The sequence below is a fragment of the Hippichthys cyanospilos genome, chromosome 2 (genome assembly GCF_059441005.1).
Source record: "Hippichthys cyanospilos isolate Australia breed blue-spotted pipefish chromosome 2, RoL_Hcya_1.0, whole genome shotgun sequence".
Classification (NCBI taxonomy): domain Eukaryota; kingdom Metazoa; phylum Chordata; class Actinopteri; order Syngnathiformes; family Syngnathidae; genus Hippichthys; species Hippichthys cyanospilos.
In genome coordinates this window covers 34,616,837-34,639,560 of record NC_142370.1, presented here as the reverse complement: position 1 = coordinate 34,639,560, position 22,724 = coordinate 34,616,837, and the positions used below count along the sequence as shown (strand labels likewise).

Genomic DNA, 22,724 nt, shown 5'->3' with positions numbered 1-22,724 from the left:
CGCATTATTGTAAAAAGCCAGATTCTCCCCCGCGCTAGAAAGGTTGGACCCAACGTGTCATGCGCCACCGCTCGTTGCCTGTCAAGGTATTTATTTATGTATTTTTTGTGAACACATCTCTATTATGATCTGTTTTAAACGCTTGATTCGTCTTGGTATTGACAGTTTTCTGATGTAACAACAGATATTTCCACCCCCCATTCTTCAGATGGTGCTTCCCACAAATCATCTTTATTCTCAATTTTAAAAATGTCTTCATTTCAAAGTTTGACTGACATCTTTCATTGTTTTGTTGACAGTCCCTTTAACGCAGCTCCCTCTAGTGGATGCACAGCGCAACCCCATCCACTACCATAGCTTCTATTCTATGCGCCTTATAATGCGGTGCGTCCTATAAATGAGAATGGTTTTAAAATACGCCATTCATTGAAGGTCATGCAGAAAGTGCGGTACTTTAGTACCAGGCGTTTTAAGACCCGTCTTTAGCCATATCATTGAAGATAATTAAAAAAAAAATATATATATATCCTTGTCAGGAATCCACAGAGAGAGAACTGTATGAACGGTGATGGTGAGGATGGATTGATAGCACTTATTTCCAACCACTTTGCTGTGGCACATTAGTCAGGAAATTACCCAATTGCACCTAATTAATCCGAAATCCTATTTCCTATACATAGAGTACAGTCTCTATTAGAGATGGGGCGAGACACAAATCCCAGGAGACGAAATGTCTCACCGTGACATTGAGTCCATGAGAACAAGATGAGGTATTTGCCAATTTCGCTATACTGTATAAAAGAACAATTTCCAGTCTTCCAAATGTGCAAATGTAAACATAACGGGCTCATTTTTCAGCGACAGCTGACATCTTTCTTCATGCTGAATAGTTAAAATGCGTACTGTTTCTGTGGTGTATGGCCTATTTATTTTTTTCAGCATTTACAAAGCATCTTCATAATATTTTTTTCAGCTGAAAAACAAACGAGAACACAGAAGACCGAATAACAGTGTTCCTGAGTCACTTTACAGAAGCGCCTACTTAGTGTACTGTAATAACACTCCCATGCTCAGTCCTAACATGGAATCTAAAGTCATCTAACATCCTGTTATTGCTCGATCTTGTTCAGCCACAAAAGAGGGAACTTTTTCCTAAAACTGAGCCACTGCTCGTCATTCTACTGCTGCGGAGTCATCATCCAAGGGCGTTTTGGCAACAACTCTTCACAAGCAGTGGGCTTGCGGCTGTGAGTAACAGAGCGTGCGGAGATGTACATTTGGGGGAGGGGCTGCATGAGGGAATAACTGTGAGACCGCTGGGCTTGGCCCTTTAAGAAAACATGCAAGGCATTGTGGAGAATATGGGGGGTAGCAGTTGATGACAACAATGTGCCATTTTAGATATGAAATCTACACAGTTTGAGAGTCCACTTTTTTCCTGCTGCTGGTTATAAAAGAACCGAAAAAGGGCATATACGTCGTTGAGAATCTACGTTTCCGTTTGGTGGATCATGCAAACCACATGGAATTCGATGTACATAAGAATTTTAAGTTTTATGAATGACATTATATTACTTATTTCACATTTGAATTAATGTTATTCAAACACAGATACGTGGAAAAAAAAAAAATCGGTGTATTTTGAGCTATGCACTTGTAAGTCAACCCTCCTAATATGGGGTTTGAAAATGAGGGGAAAAAAAAGACTTGTGTTGCTTGGCTGGTTGCAGTTTATTGCATATTTGACTTTCTGTAAAATTGTCACGGCTCAGTGTTTAATTTTGATCACCCGATGAGTGAAATAATACTAACCACACACCGTGTTGCGTCCAAGCTGTGGTAAAAGTGCCAAAGTGTTTTGCATGTGAAATGTCAGCTTCTCTGTGTGTGAGAGCGCACAGCGCAGCTACTTCTATTTCACATGAAAAGCTAGCTTGCCCTTGACATTTCGCGTGATGCTGAGTGTCTCCATTAATAAGGGCGCAAGCCTTTAGTGGAACGGCCTCTCCCAGACACTCAGCCCCACATAAATAATACTGTTGGGGTTCAATTAACAGTCAGCATGCAGTGTTATAATTAGAAAGAGGCCCGAAGATTATCAGGGCGTGACGGGGCGGTAGATTTATTTTTTTTATTTTCTAAATCAAAGACTGAAAATGAGCTCAATGGCGACATTGAGTGACAGAATACTGGATTACTGGGTTGTTTACTGGTTCTTACATACTGGTTCTTAATATGTTTTCCCTCCGTCCTTTCTCCTCCCCCTCCCCTGCCCTCCACTCTATCTCTTAAAAAAATCTTTAAAAAAATAATAATACTACAATGTGGGCTTTTGGGCCTAGCTTTTAACTTAAGGAAACTTGTTATTGACACAAAACAAAACAAAACAAAACAAAACAAAACAAAACAAAAACCAAAACCAAAAAAACAAACAAACAAAACAAAAACAAAAACAAACAAAAACCAAAACAAAACATGGGCTTTTGCTATAGTAGGCCTAACGTTTGACTTAAGGGAAACTTGTTCTGGACCCACATTGAAATGCATTAAAATCAAATCAAATAAAAAATAGAAATATGGGCCTAGCTTTTAACTTAAATTTGTTCTGGGTTCTGGTTAGGGTTTTATACAAAAATAGAATAAAATTGGCTTGACAGTAGGCTTAGCTTTCATCCTAAGGGAAACTTGTTCTGCACCTTTACTAAATTAACAATGAAATAATAATAATTTAAAGGACTTTTTCTGGCCGAGAAAGTGGAAGAATCCACATTTTAGTTGATGATAAACAATGTAGTTCTTTGTTTTTGGCATAGAGGGCCTCATAACTGGCCTAGGGCCCCCAAATGACTACATAGCTCCCATCAGCTTTGCAAGATATGAATATCCACCCATCTTGTTTTGTACAGATGCCTATTTCTTTCTTTTTTCGTCAAATGAAAAGAAATCTTTGACAGTCCCATTTGAACAAAGATGAAAGGTAGACAGTACGAGCCGAGCCGAGCCGCCCGTGAGACGATGCGGCCACGCGATATCTCATCCCGGCTAATTTTATTGTTCGTTGTCACCGAGAGGATAAATGAGAAAATCTGGCGGCGAAAGGTCATTTTTCATCATGTCTTTTTTCCTCCCGTCTTTCTTTTTTCTTTTTCTTTGCCAGAGCGGGACTTCTCACTTCATCTTTTCAATATTGTTTTCCCTCCGTCCTCTCTCCTCCCCCTCCCCTGCCCTCCACTCTATCTCTGTCATCATCTCATCCCTCCTGCTCTGGCTCCCCCCTTTCGCCCCCCCCCCCTCTCTCTACTTTGTCGGCAGGAGCCGTGTTGCTCATTAGTTTGCTTGCCACACTGTCTCACGTCAGTCTGTCCTTCACATCTCGCTGCTCTGCTAAGAAGTCATTTTCAGCACTCGCGCCCCCCCCCCCCCTCTTTTTCCCCCCCTCCCTGTCCTGCATCCAGTTTTTCTCCCCCTACCAGTCTCCATGTGATTTCATCATCACTCCCTCTTTTTGGCCCAGTAAGACAGACGTACATGAAGGGTGAGGCCCGGCTTAATGATTCGCCACTTTGACGATATCCGAACGAAGGCGGAGAAAAGACGCAGAAAAGGAACAATGAAGGAAATGGGCTTAAGCTGTATCTTACAAAATGATGTGAAAAGAGGGAGGCAATGAAGCCACTGGCTGCTTGGCATTCACGGAGCATGTGGCATGCTACATCATTGCGACCGGGTCTTGACGGATGCAAGTCTCCTGTGCTGTAGAAGCACGCGAGAGGGAAGCCATATCGTTATTAAAATAAAGGTAATATTGTCTATATAATGTATATATCAATGAATCGCTGCATGCATTGCTGCAGTAGCTAGTTTTGACAGACGATGAATATTCATGATATTTTGGGGGGAAAGATAGCGTCATTTTCGGACTGTGAGCCACGACTTTTTCATCATGATTTGAGCCACGCGGCTTATAGTCCAGTGCGGCTTATCTGCTGGTTTTTCCCACCCGTCAAGGAAATGTGCGTTCAAGGAGTCAGTTTATGGAACAGCTATGAAACTGAAAAAATGTAAATCAATGGCTGTGTTCTAAAAGGGTTTTAAATTATATTATTAAACATATTTAAAAAAAAGGTCTAAATTGAATAAGATCCTGTATAAAAGTTTGTGACATGTAGGTTTGATATACGGTATACAGAATATATGATTGTATTTATAAACGTATGATTGTATATATTATTTATTATTTATTTGCAGTGTGTGCAATGTTCACTAAAATAATCTATCAATTAAACAACGGGAGACGGAATGTGTTGATTTGGAGTTTGAACTGATATTTAACTCTGTTGGTAATATCCATCCATCCGTCTTCTATGAATATAATGTTGGGACTAAATATGCAGGCATGTTCAGTATGTTAAAGAGAGGATGTTGCAATTGATAGACAATTAAAAAATATATCAAGAAAATTTAAGTTTCATATTACCACCATATACCTGCGGCTTATAGTCCAGTGCGGCTTATCCGTGGCAAAAGATTTTTATTTTTTTTTTGCTCAATTTTTGCTGCTGCGGCTTATATACCGGTGCGCCTTATAGTCCGGAAAATACGGTAAACATGTCATAAATTTTCAAGCATTTAACATGTTTTCACCATCTGGGTGAAATTTCAGCTTCCTTGTGTTTTTCATCGCTTTCCTTTTGATGTGGAATACCTTTGATGTAAGATGAAATGACTGGAAATAAGGCAAAGGGTTCATGGAGTCTCAAACTGGGGACTGACCCGCTTAAAAAGGGGCGTCTAAAAGTCAAACGCGTGCATGTGAACGTTTCATCCCTTGACGTAAACTAGAATGGACCAATGTGCACAGCAGCTAGTTTGAGTGAGTAGAAAGACGAGAAAGAAGACCTGTTACGCCTGCGGGGACATCATTAAGCGCGGTCAGCTAACACCGGACCTTGGACCAGAAGCCGTTTGTGCACTTTGCACAACATGCGATGCCGACCTGACAGGACTCGTTTCGTCTTTCGCTTTTTCTGTCTGCTGCCTTTGTCCTTCTGACCTCTGTTGCCTTTTTCAGGGGTGTCAAACATACCGTACATACGGCTTTTTGATGGAGGCACACACACAGAGCTTTGACTTTCGTCATGAATCTTAATTGACACCTAGCTGCTCGAGCTCGTCCCATCCTTAATATGCAGTGGACCTCCGTGTTACAGCGTCCCTGGCTTACATTTTTTTCATGTTGCAATGTCAAATAGAGTTTTTTCATCCCCTTTTATGGTATTTTCCCGGTTTTGCGACAAAAACAACTGTCATGACCCTAGGAGCTTGGCTGTATTTGTTGTTTTTAGGTAATTGCACTTATTTTCCGTTGCCGTCAATGCATCCATGCAACGCGTCACTACGATGCTGGTCCGATATTGGTCGGCGTCTCCTCACGGAGATGCTGGTCTGCTATCGGTCGGCCTCACTCGTTTCAAAACGGCGGAACGGTAAAGCTTTGTTCTATCGCGAGTGGTTACAAAACCGGGGAGCGCCGTTTTAGATGGTGATATTTGAAGGTATTTATCATGATTTTACCTTTCCGATGGATTTTCCTCCACGCCGCCCCTGAGCTAAAACGAGTCCGACACCCCAGCTCTTTCCTCACGCTAATTACCGCCTCTCGACCCGTTCTCCTTTTCTCGGCCATCACATGTTGCACTACAGCAGGATGCCAGCCGAGCTTCTGGAAACGGCTGCCGAGGATAAAGGAGGGCAAAGAAAAGCGCATCTCTCGCCGCGTCCCTTCTTCTTTTCTTTCCCACGGCCCTGAAGCTAATTAAAAAGCCCCCTGGCCCCCAAGTGAGAGATGACATGATGAAGGCTAAAAGGACTTCCTTGGTCATCAGACATCAATCGAGTAAAAGCGCTCAGAGGGCTTGGAAACACCACGCAGAAGACTCGTGAAAAACACGGCACCGAGATCGTCGTGTCGTAAGAAGCTCGGGCTCTCGCTTCCTCCGTACCCTAATGATACGATGGCTATCAAAATCAAGGCTTGCTGAGGATGAGCTTCTGTGAAGCGTGTGATATTTAAGGTGTCGTCTTGGCCTTTGAAGAAGTAAGGATGAGGCCTTTTGGGATGGAGCCTCCGGGACCTTTGATGGACTCCCCTTGGTCTCAATTACACCAGGCGCTGCTGGCTAATGCAGCATTTCCACATCACATATTCCCCACTCCTTGCTCTTTTTGCACCTCGGGACACTTCTGCCCTTCCGCCGTTTGATCCCGTCCACATCGCGCGTCGACCGCATGTGACGATAGCAGAAATGGCTGCGGTGCCGCTGTGGCTCCCGGGGCCCCTCTGTGAGTTATCGTCTTGGACCAGAAAACAAAAAGTGGCGTTGGAGCTGCAATTAATACAATAATAACCCCAAAAACGTACTAAACCCCCTGGGGGAAATTTTGACCCGACTCGGGCTTTTTGCTGTGTGGTACCAAAAAACATCCATAAAAAAAAAAAAAAAAAAAAAAAAACACGAAAACATTGCATAGCTTGTGAAAACATGACCGTTCAACATGCCACGCTGCCGTCCCTTCTGAACGCTTGCAAACAAAAGATCGAGAGGTACACCCCGCAGATGTTAAATTTAGCCCATGTCGGGCTCATTTACTACCATTCAAAATTGGAAATATTGTCTTGGAAATATTGAAAACCCAAAGTTTTATCATGCAATTCCCCCGATTTTTGCATTTATATTTTCAACGGCAACTTGCATTAGGGGAGCAATAGATTTTTTTTTGTGTTGACGCCCCGAAACCATCGGGTGGCGGGAACTTCTGAAATTTGCAAGCCTTTCAATGACTTTGATGATTGGCTTGGGCTGGGCTCCCAAAATGCAAAATATAAATACACAGAATAGTTACTTTTGCCACTATCACAGTTTTACAAAAGCCCCCCCCCCCAAAAAAAAATAAATAACCAAAAGTAAATATATATACACACACTGTACATTGTATGTGTGCGTGTGTGTATGGATAGGGCTGATGCCACAACATTTTTAGGGATTGAAAGTAAATATACAGTATACATTTCTATTTGACAATGTTATGAGCCTTTCAAAGTCAGCCCAAGATGGATGATAATAAGGCCGGGCTAGTGAAAAATCCCCGGACACCCCGTTAATGAAATCAAATAATAATAAAATGTATAGTAGGCATCTGATGAAAATACTTCGATGTACACTTCACAAAGCCCGTTGGACCATCCGGAAAAAATGTCTACCCCCCGCTTCTATAACTTGATCTGCAACTGATCTGATTACCGTGCGTCAAATAAATGCTAAAATGTCCCCGCATAGCCCTGCAATGTAATCACGCAGTAGTCATTGCTTTCTGCTTTTCTGAGAGCTTTGCCTTTTTTGCTGAGTCAGCAGAATTTTGAATAAACAATTGCAACTGTGTGGAGAAGTAGGACACCGTCCAAAGAAGAATCCATTATATTTGAGCGTATCCATGCATCTGTGAACAGAATTTTTTAACATCCTTCTTGGGATTACTCAGCCTGAGCACACACTCAAATAAAGCCGAAATTTGAGTGGGGCCACTTCAAGAATAAATGCAAATAACATAACCCAAAGTTACTTTCTTTTTTTTCAAAACCCAGTGTCGGATTTGATATGCATGAGTCCAAAAGTTTGTTCTACTTTTGTCAAATGACATCACTATATATTTCGCACTGTAAAGTGCACTTAAAAGCCTTCCATTTTTTCAAAAGCTGTCAGTGCGCCTTTCAGTTCTTAAACAGCGCATAAAATGTGATTTTTTATTTTTGGGGGACAAAAACGTAAAATAACTTACCATATTTTTCGCACTATAAGGCGCACCGGATTATAAGGCGCACCCTCAATTAATGACATATTTTAAAACTTTTTACATGTATAAGGCGCACCGGATTATAAGGCGCACCCTCAATTCATGACATATTTTGAAAAATTTTCAATCACAATATAGTAATACTCAAAGTAATAACAATAACTCCAATAATAACTCTAAACTCTCAATAGTATAATAACTCAGTCAATATGAGCAAACTTGTTCAAGTGTAAACACACAAAAGAAAGAGGTAAAGGTTACTTTATCACTTCATTCCCCATCTACCGATCCCAATCTCAATATTGATCCATATATAAGGCGCGCCGGATTATAAGGCGCACCATCGGCTTTTTAAAAAAATAAGTCTTTTAGGTGCACCTTATAGTGCGGAAAATACGGTAATCACCACGTAAATTCAATCATTGAACATTATCATCACAAGCTGTTCATATAATGAAATAAATCAGCCAGTCTTATACTTAACAAAATCACCTCTGGGGCCGGATTAAACCCGCTCGCGGGCCAGGAGCGGCCCTCGGACCATAAGTTTGACACCCCCGCTCTACGACGACGGCCCGGGAGTCAAATCTCCACAAAGGTCATCTTCGGGCAGACCTTTTCAGCGCCTCGGCCGCTTACCTACTGGAGCCCTGACTAATGAAGATCTGGAAGCCGATATAAAAGGATTACGCACATTTACCATGTCCACACAGACGACGCGGTTACCTGAAGGTCAAGTGGAAGAGGAGGGGGCGGACATTTTCAAAGGAGCTTTTGTCAAGCCCTTATTGAAATTCAACAGTAAAAACGGGCTGGCCTAAGCCTTTTCAGAAATAAAATTGTCATGTTAATACATTCTGATTGCCACATTGGGCCCACGAAACAAAATGAATGGTGCGGGCCGGGCCGGCCGGCCCACTCAAGCGGAACTCTGGATATTTCATAGTGAATTACCTTTGATCGACTCGCCCCGCGAATCTCGCCGCAAACTGATCAGGCGCCCACGTGTGGAATCCCAATTGCCGCTTTGCTAACTAATTGATTTGCATGCATGAGAGTTACGCCTTAAGAAGCCCGATTGGGAATGCTGACCAGGAAACACTTTATTTCTCCGACCGAGCCTTTTTTTAAGATCAAAATCTTTCGGAGTGATCGGCGTAATAGCGATTGAATCTTTTTTCGTTAGGACCTGGAATATTGGGCTGTGACGGATTACTTGATTAAGAATTACTTGAGAGAGGAACATCTCACTATGCAGTTGCATTATTCAAATCTTGTGTTTTTTTTTTTAATTAAAATCCAAGTAGAATTAAAGCTACTGTTAACAGCCTTTTTTTTTTTAGAAAAATCTGATAAAAATTAAAGTTTCAAATGTTCAGTTCTTTTAATTAAATAAAGCTCAAGTGGGATTAAAATGATTGTTTACAGCCCTTTTTTATGTCATTTGCCTGATATCTACTGAAAATCCCTTTTTTTTGAAAGGTAAGGTACAATATTGTAAAACGTATTATTGTATGGCGTTTATTTCCAGCTTGGAACAAATTAGGCAATTTACATGTAAAATGTGATTCGCTATAAGAACGATTCAGGATACAAACTGGACTCTGCACCTCCATTTGTATCTGGAGCTTCCACTGTATAATCATTTTAAGCCTTGTAAATGACGTGATATTACTTATTTCGGTCTGTTTTGAGTTATAGGGTTATAAGTCGACCCCCCCCCCCCCCCCCATAATATGGGGGTTGAAAAAACTGGCCTTGTACGGGAAAGAGAAAACCTTGCGCACTCTCGTCCCCTGCATTGCTCCAATGTGGGATGATAAACTTGATGGTGTATTCTAGCCTAGAGTTAAACCCTTTGTTTTCGTGTTACACTTATATCACCGTGTTACGTTTCAATTGCAGTGTAACTGTATAAACACAGACATGGTATTAGCTTTAAATGTAAGTACAGAGAAAAGAATGAGTGGGAGCACAGACAGAAGTCGACCAGCGCCTGACGAATGACGGACCAGGAAAAAAAAGTAAATTGTCGCCCTCTAGTGGTGAAGGAAATTCAATGCCATTACATAAAGAGGCGAGAACGGAAGCCACTTATCATCCGCTTGTTTCACCAATGAAGACAATTAAGATTGAAACACAGTTCGCTCTAAGAAGTTGAATTTCCTTGATGCGGACCCTTTAAGATTGAAAAATATGACGGCTTTTAGCCCACTGGCTCATCAGACGCTCGAAGCGTAAATACGGATCAAGCTTTGCACTCAATCTTATCCATCACTTTCCAAGTCAGCCAATCTGTCGGCGTCGCCTTTTGTGCGTCTGTATGTTGCTGTCACGCAGAGATCGGAGCCCCTCTGGGTATTGATTGGACTCGGCTTAACGCTGTCAGCCTGATGGGAGACATGCGATTCACAGACGCGATCCTGACCCTGATGCGCTCGGCCTCCAACCGGGCGCGCACGAGCGAACGCGCGCGACCGCGCTACGGTTTGCGGGCCCGGCCGCACAAATGAACAGGCCGTCATCCGTGCATTGCTGCACGAAGGCAAATGCGCGCACACGCGCCGAAACGAGTCGCGCAGAAATGCAAACACGCACGCGCGCGCACCCCTGGGAGTCCCCCCTGACACCCTCAATCTGTCACAACTAAAACCCGGAGGACGCCGTCTTTGCGGATCGCGACGGCGCACTGAGCTCAGCAGAGTTTGAGCTAATCGAGACTGGCAATGACAGACTGCCTGCGTAGATAGACATTTTCCACATATTTCACAGCGGAGGATACGGCGGCGTGGAAAAAGTCCATTTATCCCGCCGGGCCTTATGGATCACGCTTAATCACGCGTCAAGCCGCGCGACGGTTTGGGGGGGTTCGGATATGTTTAGGGCTCTCGTTTTCAAACATATGCCGGGTGCTTCAATTGCCGTGGGAGGTCTCCACCTAAAACGCCGCTGGGAACATTTTTTACTGTTGCTTTTACAATTACACAATAAAAGAAAGTGAGCGATTCCGGGTCATTAACGCAGACGGGACTCGTCTCCAAAAGTATTGGAACGGAGAGGCCGATTCCTTTTCTGTGAGATAAAAACCCCTGGGCGAGATTTGGAGCCAACTCTGGCTTTTAGATGTTTTTTATGTTCGGTAACAAAGGAAAAGCACAAAAAAAAACACTAGTAGGCTAAAATATTGCATGGATTGTCAAAACATGTTGACTTGTCAATAACCTGTTCCTTCTAAACGCTTGTAAACGGGAGGTCCAGAGGGACACCCTGGAGATGTCAAATTTGGCCCATGTTGGGCTTATTTACTGCCATTCTAATGCACACACAAACACATATTATATACAGTATATATATATATATATATATATATATATATATATATATATGTACTTGCAATGGAAACAGCAGCTCAGCCCAAAGCAAACCACATCATGTGTCAAACACTGTGCCATTGTGTTTATGCTAATGAGAATACTTTAGTGCGAATGCAGTGTCTGGCCTTGGCAGAGGACGTCGTTCATGTTGACGTTACATGAACCGCACATGGCTCTTGTCGAAACTGTCAAGGCAATGCCAATTTAACAGAACATGTGATGTGTCCTGCTGATTTTTTTTTTTTTTTGCGGGGGAGGGGGGGGGGGGGGGTTACACAGCCCGCCGTTGCTATGGCAATCCCAACAAGGACACTGACACAAATGCTATTTGTGCTTGCAAAGATGCTAACAAAGTGACGTTCCCTTCAAGTATGTCGTTGTTTTAAGTAGAATTCCACTTCCCTGAAAAGTGTGGTTTGAAACCAATCAAATGTCCACTAGCGTTCGCCCTTCGCTAGCGCTGTTATCAGGGACGTAGCCAAGTGTCTCCAGGCTTTCAACGTCGAAAAGCGCAAATGAGTTCTCAGCAGCAGGCCCGCTAATTGCGTGCACGCAGAGCTTCGGATCAGTGAGACAGATGTGGCCGCGTGCAATCGTGTGATGAATTAACCCCGGTGTTAAATGATGCCAATCAACCTTTAAAAATTCGATAAACAAGTCGCCAAGCCGCGCGGAGAGCCGTACCCTCATCATTGTGAATTTCCTGCCGCGTGAAAGGGTCGCTGACAAACGGTGACACCGGACCTTTTGTCGGGGCCCCCCCGAATGACTGACTGGCGCTCATTTAAAAGGACACTGAGCCATTAAGTCGTAGCATCTTTTCCCATCCACCCTTTTCGCGCGGCATGGCCGTTTGATCAGATTCCAAACTCCTAATGGTCACAAGATAACTCCTTTTCTCCAACTTGTACCTGGACCATTTTAAGACATTTTTTTTCAACCTTTTGAACAGTGTATTATGATCCACTGTATCAAAAACTGACATCCCAGGCTAAAAAAAAAATGCATAGCAGTTTTGTGAATCATTGACATTGAATCTTGTCCTCACGTCATCAGCTACGGGAGATTTGGAGGTGTCAAGCTAATCAGAATACAACCAGGGCTTCAACGAAAAACTTGATGAGATTATCGCTTTGATGGCCATTTATTATTTGGTGTGTTTATTTTGAAGTTAGCTTCAGTAGCGCATTAATGGCGTGTTACGTTATGTTGTTGCAGTTCACGTTTTTTTTTTTTTTTTTGCACCGAGCAATTCACGAACCACAAAACCTGGCACCCTTGAACACAAACGTCATTCCAAAACCGTTTGGCACCGTCGACGGGAGCTTCAGTCTCAATTTAGAGAGTCCATGAGGCACAAAGTCCAAAATTTACACAGCAAAGTCATGCAAAACCAGAACAGATCCTGTACTGCGATGATGTTCTAAACCAACTTGAGATCATTTAAAAATTCATTATGAGTCCAAAAAGTCCATTGGCGTTCAAGAAAAACATGTTTTTAGCATGGGAAAATTCCACGTGGATGCGTCGCATCCCATGCTGGACTTACATTACAATAAGCAAACAATTTTGATGTCTGTCTCCTGCTGTCAACAGACGTATCGTGTTAAGAAAGCACAGGTGTCATAGAGCAAACGGAGCTTCCTTGCAAGAGCTGCACTAACTCCGGTGTGTGGCTGGATCAAGGTGGAAGGCAATTCCAACAGACTGTGCAATTTCCTACCACGCGAGCAGTAAAGTACATCAGGAACACAACTTGAAACCCAAACATAGAGAGGCCCCAGAGCGACTCCGACCCTACAGATTTGCAGCTTGAATACCGTTAACTTTTGACACATTTCATTAGAAAAGAACTGCGGTTATTTTAAGGCTAAGTTCTCGACAAAACGTGGTTGAAAATCCATGGAATTGACATCACTTGTGCCCGGACTACATTTGGATCCCATCGGACAGACGAAAACAGTGGTGAAGAAATCTGTTATCAAAAACAAGTAACTTAACTATAATAACTTAATTATTTTTCTACAAGAAAATGATCAATAAGGTGTCGGACCAGTTCTCAAAATGTGTAGAAATAAATAAATATCTGTCCGCAGAAAAATATTAAACACAAAGCGTCCAGTTTTGGGGTTAAAGTAGATATCTGTACACAAAAACAAATCATTAACTTAATTATTAATAAATATTTGTCCACAAAAAATAATCAACATTATATGTCAGACCTGTTCTCAAAAAGGAATAATTATAAATCAACATTTGTCAACCGAAAAATATTCAACTTAAAGTGACCTATTTTGGGATCAGTCGAGATGTGTTCTCCAAAAAAACTTGACAGGTAACGAGAGGTGGCACAGGACAAGTTGGGTCGAACCGTTCTAGGATCGGGGAGTATGTAGGTTTTTAACATACTGAAATTGAACGTAAAATTTGTTTGATGAACTTAGATATTCCAGATGCAATTAATTCATGCAATCATTATTTTTAAAGGATTTTTAGAAAGTTTGTTTTATTTAAAATCCTGAGTACCCCCCTGAAGTTCTTTCAAGTGCCCCCACTGGGCTAGAACACAATCCAGTTTTCAAAGCCTATTTTTGGGCGAAATTTGAACCCCAGTGGACAGGCTTAACGCAACGCTTTTTCAATGATTTATTTTGTACTAAATTTGGACCATATTGGACAGGTTATACCCAGTTTTCAACATTCATTTCTGGACTGAATCAAATATAAGATGGGTGGACGTTTAGCCCAAAATCCAAGGTCCAGAAATTGTCTGCAAACTGTCAGTTAGCATCTCAACCTGAAGGCAAAAGAATCATTTCAAAGGTGGCTTTCCACAGTGCGCGCCTCTCAGCCTCGGCGTTTTAAAATTAGAATTCAACATATGCATCTGAATGACTTCCATACTGTGTCTAATGACCTGGATATTTCACCTCAGTACATTCCTTAATACAGTACAACACAGCTCTGTAGGCTAAATTTGGATCCCTCTCCTTGAGTCACTAAGTGAGCTGAGTGAAGGATGCTGTGCTTCTCCGTGTAAGCGCCCGCGGCAAAATCGAGTTTATTAAGAGCCATAAAAAACAACATTAAAATTCACGACCAAGGGAGCGTCGGCTGACCTCTGGAGAATGATAAATTAGCTTCTGTTGCTCTAGCAAAACGACCATTTTATACCTTCATCTTCTCTCCGGAGCTCGCTCCACTTTAGTGTGCAAGTGCCGCAAAGGGACTACAATATATGCTGAAGCAACAATATTTCATAATCAGACTTTGAAATGATTCCGACGTGACGTTGTAATTAGAAGGATGTCATCTCAACATTTCATGGAGTACTTTAGTTGAACCGGGGGCGAGGGCCAGGAGACACGTTGGGTCCTGTTTCCCTGCGGGCGGATTGTCCTGTTGTCAAATAGAGACCGCCTGTGATCATACGTAAGCAAAATCCCGCCAACTAGCGCTGGGAAATCTCGAGGGCGCTCTTGAAATGTTTTCTAAATGATCCGGCCGTCCATCCATCCGTCCGTTGTGCCGGGTGTTCACGGCGTTCTACTAAATAATTTTGAAGCGATAATGCTTATAATTCGTTCACTTATCTGATAGTTGCAATCGTTCGGAGATATTTACGCCACTGGTGCTGAAAACAGAGACCAACTTTTAGGTATTCTAAACGCGAACAAACTCACAGCTGAAAATTCTCCCTCGGGATTGTCTTGTTCCATTCATCGCAGCGAGACGTCCAGGGCCTGAAGTGACAAAGCAGCCCCACCACCATTTTCTCTGGGTGGCATGGATCAGCGGCAGAGTGATCATTCTCCAATCAAGAGTATGTGGGTTCGCCCGTCTGACATTGAGTAAGACTCCGAACCCCCACTCGCTCCTGATGCTGCATCCTCAGTAGGTAAATGAGTAGTTAGTGGAAAGCTAAGGAAGTCAAGCGTTATACAACCCATTTACCATTTCAAATTAGCAACATTCTTACAAAGTAAGTAACGTGCAACTTGTGCGTCGGATTTCACAGGGACAGAACAACGCGTGCGTCACCGACGGCGACTGCTCTCGAGTGAGGCCACGCCGTCCTTCCACTCTACGAAACGTAATAACGACGGCGCCCAAAAACAAGGATCGAGCCAAACAAAGCACAAATTAATTAACTGTTAAAAGCTCAACTAAATTAGTACCAAAACATCATTATTTGGAGTCCGTGTGGCCTGGCACCGGTTGTTCCACAACCGGGCTGCGGACCGGCGGTTGGGGACCTCTACTTTAAGTGATGAAATCTCGTGGCTGAAGACGAAATTTCAGATTCGGGGACTTTGGCGACGCTTGCTTTAGATGGGTTCAAATGGTAGAGGGAGCAATGACCTGCCTCATAATGGCAATCGCAATGTGCGCTTCAAGTTTTCAAAGCACGAGTTGATCTTTTTGCCGCGGAATGTCATTGCTTTTGTAAAACCGTGTTAGCATTGTCCTCGGTACTGAGATTACCGCAAGGCTGAGGTGCTTGTACAAATGTGTCTCAGGCAAAAAAATGATACGAGCGGTTATGACAGGGATAATTTTGCTAGTTCGTCGGGGCAACAAGTCTGATGATTTCAGGTATCGGCGCATACCACGCTTATTGGTTTGGACACGGCTATTCTCAGACGGAAACTTTAGCCGGCTTATTTCTTTCAGTCACTCGGCATATATGAAGCGGCATCCCTGCAGCCAGTGTTGCTCCGCTTATCTGGGCCAGGCTGTAATTGTTGTTTGCAGCTGTTAGTTTGAGGGATGGCACAATAGATTTCATGTGACAGCGGTACTTCCATTCTCTGTTAGACACGTGAGTGTCAAGGCTAGCTCTTGAGAAGTGAAGAAAAAAATTGGAATCATGCAAATGCATACCGATTATTATGGTTGGAAAAAGGTGGGACTTCCACTACTTATCAGCAATTGACTTGACACGTATTTACCTTTAGGGACAAGCTGACGGTTTACCCAAAACCCTGGTTACTGTATTTTCCTCAATAAATGGCCTATTTTAAATCTGTTCTCACATATAAGGCGCACCACATTATAAGGTGCATAGAATAGAAGCTAGAGTAGTAGCCGGGCCTGTGTCATGCACCCTCTAGATCAGGAACGTCAAACTCTTTTTTTTTTTTTTTTTAATCATGGGCCAGGGTTGGGGTTACGTTCTCTCACAGGGCTCGAATGACTGTGAAGTGGAATAAATTTTAAGTGTGTTTGTCAAACACTTACCTCCGTTTTGAGGTTAAGGACTGGTAAAACTTGTTCAAAAGAAAGATTGGGGACCAAAAATTGTTGTTGTTTTTCCTCCCAAGTAATTGAAGTTTGGCATTTTGGCCAGAAACTAAGAGGTCCAGTCAGTATTTTGCAGGCCAGATAAAATGTGGCCCCCGAGCCTTGAGGTTGACACCCGTGCACTAGATGGAGCTGCGCTAAAGCAAATGTCAACAGCACAATCAGATAAGTCAGTCAAACTTTAGACAATCAGAAATTAAGAATACTTTCATGGAAAGTACTAAAGAATGGGAAAAAACCCTCTTTATTGATTTAGAATAGATCAGTGTCAAAACGAATTTAGTTAAAAAAAAATGATAAGGTGCACTGTCAGCTTTTGAGTAAATTGAAGGTGTGCCTTATAATACGGAAAATACGATACGAGAAGTTACCTCAAGTAAGGACACTCAAGGGTATCCCAAATGTGGGTTTTTATTCTCGTCATGTGTTACAATACTTCCAGGCACAAGGTGTTGCTCCAAACTATATTTTATGAAAGGGATTATTTCCATTTCAGTTGAGCGGCAGCCGGTTGCTTGTGACTTGTTCCGTTTCAGCCTGTCTGCCTCCTCACTGAAGCTTCAAACGCAACAAACGTCCCCCATCCCCCTCCACAAACATTTTGCTGGAATATTCATGATGCAGCTTGTAGATATGGAAAAAGTCTGCTGTGAGCCGAGCAGTAAGTGTACCCCCTCGCCGTGGATTAGCCCCAGCGCGACGACAACTGTTGCAATGTAATATGTAGCCCTTGCTATGAATTATGTAGTAGACTGTGTCACCATCTGCAATATTCTTGCTAAATTTGTTCCTTTTCAATTTCATTATGATGAAGAAAAACAAATCATCCTTTTTGTTCAATATTATATTGATTTGCATCTTATTATCATCTACTTGTTGCGCGAGATATTTTGTAGTGTCTATTTGTTGACGCATGTGCAGGGATTTTTTTTTTTCCCAGACTTGAGCCACGCCCTCTGTTTGGGGGTGTGGCCAAAGACTTTTTTTTTTCTTTCTCTTGCATCACCGCCTCATGTAATCTTATCTCTGCTCGGATCTCGGAGAGCTCAGCATAGAGCATCCCGATGAGCCTTGCCACTGTACTGTACTCATACCTTCTACTTGTTCTACTTGTGTAATGATAATAAAGGCTATCTATCTATCGTTCGCTTCATTGCTGTCTCTTGAGCTAGCTTAATTGCTATCTATCTATCTATCTATCTATCTATCTATCTATCTATCTATCTATCGCTAGCTTGATTGCTATCTCTAGAGCTATCTTAATTGCCATCTATCTATCTATCTATCTATCTATCACTAGCTTGATTGCTATCTCTAGAGCTAGCTTAATTGCTATCTATCATCTATCCATCTATCTATCTATCGCTAGCTTGACTGCTATCTCTAGAGCTAGCTTAATTGCTATCTATCATCTATCTAGCTATCTACAACATAGAACAGTACTGTCATTATCAAATAGAATAGATCATTTTATTGATTATTTCATCAATTCATCAAATAATCAGATAAATCAAATTCTTTTGCATTACCACATCATTCAAAACCATTTCCCTGATTACTGTTTGTTGACCAATTACTTTTTTTATTTAGTATAGTAGAAAAAAGAGGGATTGATGTTGAACTCACCAAACATTTGGAGTTATTCCTTAAAGCACATAGTGGCCCCGCGTGTTACGAACTTAATCGGTTCAGCGGCTAGGCTCATAACTCGAATTGTTCGTATGACGGGCAATCCAAACCCATGTTAATTAGTGAATGCGTGCAACGCTTGCAAAAACCTTAGGTAAAAACATCACGACGTTATACGCATATTAAAAATTAGTGACATAATCTACAGTTAAGTTTAAAAACATAAATATACAAAGGAAAAATGACATTTACCTTTGGGGCGACGTGACTTGAGCTGGTGGTGGGTGGAGGCGGAGGGGTGCAGAGACGAACCCGCAGAATGTTTTTTTTTTTTTTTCTTAAACGAGAACTTTTCCTAAACGGGTACATATCACCGGCGATTTCCTTCTCTTTAATCCATAATAGAAGAAGCCTCTCCATTTTGTTGTCGAACGAGGTCTGTCCCCTGACAAGGAAAGACTAGCTTGCTATCATAGCTTCCTTGTTATTGAGGATTGTACATATTGCTGAGCGATTACAGCCATACTCACTAGCAAAGTTAACTATGCGTGCGCCTCCTTCGTATTTTTTCCTGCTTCCTTTCTATTGTCATCATCCTCTTACTTCTTCCTTTATCGCCACTTGCAATTTTAGAAGCCATGTCTAACAGATAAAGTTTGCAAAGTCTTCACAACACAGCACCAGCTGTGCCAATCAAGCTTGATGAAGGCATTTCTGTGATTGACGTGACGTCGGCCAATAGCATATCCGCATGCTAATCGACCAATAGCATATCGGCGTTTCCATGCCAAGCGAGAAAAGTCATTTTTGTTGATGCCGCAAAGCCAAAAACATAGTGCGGACACACAGACCTGCATGTTGGATTGTTCGTAAGACGAACGGTTGGTGCGTAAGAGGGGGACAAAAAAAACGCCGCGGTCAACGTTGTAAAATGAGAAATACGTAAAACCGGGGGCCCACTGTATTTGCAAATGTCTTCTTTTGATTGAACACATTTTTAAGGAATTACTGCTGAGATGCCAAAAAAAGAAGATTTTAGGATTAATTTTAGGATAAACTAAAGCCCTAAACTATGACTCGATTATTAAACTAGTTGATTTTTTCAAACTTTGTCGCTTAATCTATTCATTTGGAAAGCTCTATTTTTTTCTTGCTACAGTCATCAATTTAGGAACATGAAAATGAAAAAAGAAAAAAAAAAGCCTTGTACTTCAGCTTGTTGCCTTTTATTTTGCAGCATGAGTGACAGTTTGCCCAAAAGTTTGACCTAAAGTGCAAAATTGTGTTTAGCCTTGTCACCGATAACAAACACAGACAAAAGTCCCTCTTTGCCCCCGAGCACTTGCTCTCTTTATATTCTCAAATGCATACATTACAACAGAGATGTACAGGATTTTTAAGTACAAATAAACGAGAAGAAAAAAAACAAACAGGAATAGAAAAAAATAAGAGGCTCGTCACATTAACAAGGACACCAGCACAACATGATGCAATGCAAAGCATTTGTCCTAGAAAAAAAGTTTCTTATAGTCTGCTAATTTATTTAGCGGATGTCAACGTACGTGTAAGGTCATTTGTTTTGTTTTTTTTGCACTTTTTTTTTTTTAAGAACTCTCTGGTGTTCGTGTTATTGTGTCGGCTCTTTTTACTTCACGACCACTCACTGTGTATGCTAATAGGATAAGATGTAAACAAGACAAAGCAAAAATAGAATGGCATTAATGTTTTATTATTTTGTATCATAGTGGGTTTTTTTTATTAATTAAAGAAGAAGCCAAAGAGCTAATTCATTCCCCTTAAACAAACACGGCAACTGTGAATTGATGGACCGGGCGAGGAAAATCGAATGGAAATTGCTTATGATGTCTTGCTAACTAATGACAGCAATAACAGCAGAATGGCTTTTCATCTCTTTTGCTGGCTAATATTCACCCACTTGAATAACAAGAGCCAAAACAAGGATGATAGATCACATTGTTGTGTCATGAAAGTATCAATACCGGAGAATACCGCCCTTAATTTGCTTTTTTTTTTAATCTTACAATCTTTATCTCCATTTATTTCTGTTAACTTTCTGCATGATCACGTAACAAAAACGGGTTTTTAACACAGTTTAATCTGGACGGTCCGTCCCCATTTTGATCGATTTGGTTAGTTGTTTTGTCGCGATCCTACCTCTCCATTTTTTTTTTTTTAAAGTCCAGCAATCCTGTCATTTGGGTCATGCGTATGTCAATCACAGAGTTGTCATAGCAACTTATACATGAGCCGATTAAAAGGTACCATAATTCTCGCGGTATAAGACACACTTTTCTGCAAATAATTAAAAGTATGGGCGCGTTTTATAAAAGCTTTATTTATTTATTTGCCCCCCCCCTCCAAAAAAAATGACTACAATGGCACAACAATCGATTAGTTTAGCATTGTTGAACATTCATTCAAGATAGCATTTAGCATTAGCTAACAACACAACCATTGGTCCCCAGTTTGACTAGCAATTAAGTTTATTAAAAATAGTTCCTGGTGAGAGTTATTTACATATATTGTGTCAACCCATTTCTTATTTTTGAAAATGTGGTCATTCTTTTTTAACGTTTTTTTCCGCCACTGGCGCTACCGCCAAAACCAGGAAATGGTTACTTTCTACGAATGACAAGAGCTGATAGACAAAATTGGAATATCTAAGTCCTTTTCCAGTAAACGTTGCGTGACCATGTTGCTCCTTGAAATTTGTTCTCACCCTCTGGGTGAAATTTCAGCTCCATAATGTCTTCTTTCAGTGCTTACCCTTTAACGTGAAATGCCTTTGATGTAAAGATCAAACAATTGGACAAAATGTGCGCAAGAGTTAAACATTAGGGAAAGGGTAACCTCTTATCCTAGTAGCATTAGCAACAGTTAGCTAAAGTGAAGGCAACAGTGAAAAACGAAAGGGGTCCGATCCGCGTTTTCTGTATTTTTGTCTTGACAACCACTGAACATAAAATACATTAATTGTACTAGTATATTTACAGGATATCATGTCAAATATATCAAGCATCTGTTCAGCTAATAGCACTTTTCAAACGATCAAAATGTTTCATATCAAAATAGACTCGATTTTAGAACCCCATTCTCAATCAAACACATAGGAAATCTTCAAGATGGCCGATTATTTATTTATTTATTTTGTACTCACTATTTTCGGTGAAATTTCTGCACCTACGATACAAATATTTCTATGCATAACATGAATAGAAAATGAAAGAAGAAAATGAGCAAACTCTTGCAGTTTCAACACAATGACACGATTTAGTGCGAGATGGTGTGAATTCAGTAGAGGAGGATTTGGGCCGCATTGAAAAAAAAAAGTGAAATTGCAAAATTTCAACTGGAAAAAAAAAAAAAAAAAAAATCTTTTATTTACCAAGTGGCCCCATTCTCCTGTCCCGTACCATTTTGGTGTGCTTATTTTGAGTTTGTCCTATGTAGCATGTTGATAGCAGATTACGTTACATTATGTGGAATATTGTAACACGAGTACAGTATTCCCCCGCATATTCGCTATTCACCTGTTGAAATTGTGCCCGTTGATTGTTTTTTAGGAGACAATATTCATACACTTTTTCGCGCGCTGAGAAACGTTGGAAAACTGTGACTTTACCTTTAAAAATACTTTTTGCAATATTAAATCTTTTCACCGGTGGTAGAATTTTATTCTGGTCAAAGAGTTTTTCCCATTTTCTTTCCAGTGGGGCCCCAATCCTCATCCTTTCCGTGGCGTTCCAGTCTGGGTCTAGCCAAAAATACACAAGCATATGAATAATGCAATTTCATATGATTTATTTCACAGTGTGTCCCAGGATGCGCGCGCACACACACACACACACACACACACGTACGCAAGCGCACACACACATACGCGCTCGCGCTGAGTCCGTTAGCATAAGCGGCTCCGATGAAGTGAGCTTCATTGACAAAAACTACTCAACGACGACGTTAAACCAAACAAAAGCGTACGTGGGGTGTCGAGTCGTTCAAAATGGCCACGCTTGACCCCTGGTGACCTTTGTTGACTTGCTAGCTCAAACATGAAGCGGTCATCCTCACGCCATGCGTCCACTTCAGTTAGAGTCCAGCGGACGTCCAAAATCCTTCTCGGATGCATCAGTGGCCCGACTGAAGCTTTGTAAAATCACCTTGGATGGCCTCGCAGCGGCGACGGGAGAAGATGAAGAGGCTCGTTTTCGAAAGATCTCATAAAGTCTGACTTGACCGTCCTCCAGAGCCGATGGCCAAAACTTGTTGAAGAATGTGTCAGCGCTGATGCGCAGGGGTTGTTTCACTGCTTTTTGTTTCTTTTGTGATAAACATGGCCAAAGTGAAGAGTCAAGGCTGATGCAGAAAGTACCAGAAGAAGAAAAAGGCAAAAGAAGAAGCGCTCAAGGCGCGGCGTCGAGGCGGTGAACCTTTTTGGTGGACAGGTGTCATCTTCTGGAGTGATTGGCCACAGCTTGTCTCACGTCATGGATCCGTCAACCTGGCGAAGAGCAAATGATTACGCCTATATAACTTCAAAAACACATT

General features: G+C 41.7%; 1 protein-coding gene and 1 long non-coding RNA gene across 2 annotated transcripts in view; one reads left to right on the top strand and one right to left on the bottom strand.

Annotated features, from left to right (window-relative positions):
• LOC148428358 (uncharacterized) overlaps positions 1-22,724 on the top strand; it is a 60,924-nt gene that overhangs the window by 1,663 nt on the left and 36,537 nt on the right. The window lies entirely within an intron of this gene.
• The window catches only part of tafa5l (TAFA chemokine like family member 5, like), a 43,194-nt gene continuing 39,953 nt past the window's right edge, over positions 19,484-22,724 (bottom strand). Inside the window, exon 8 of the mRNA XM_088407534.1 lies at positions 19,484-22,677. The gene's annotated coding sequence lies outside the window, so the exon portion shown is untranslated. The remainder of the gene's footprint in view (positions 22,678-22,724) is intronic.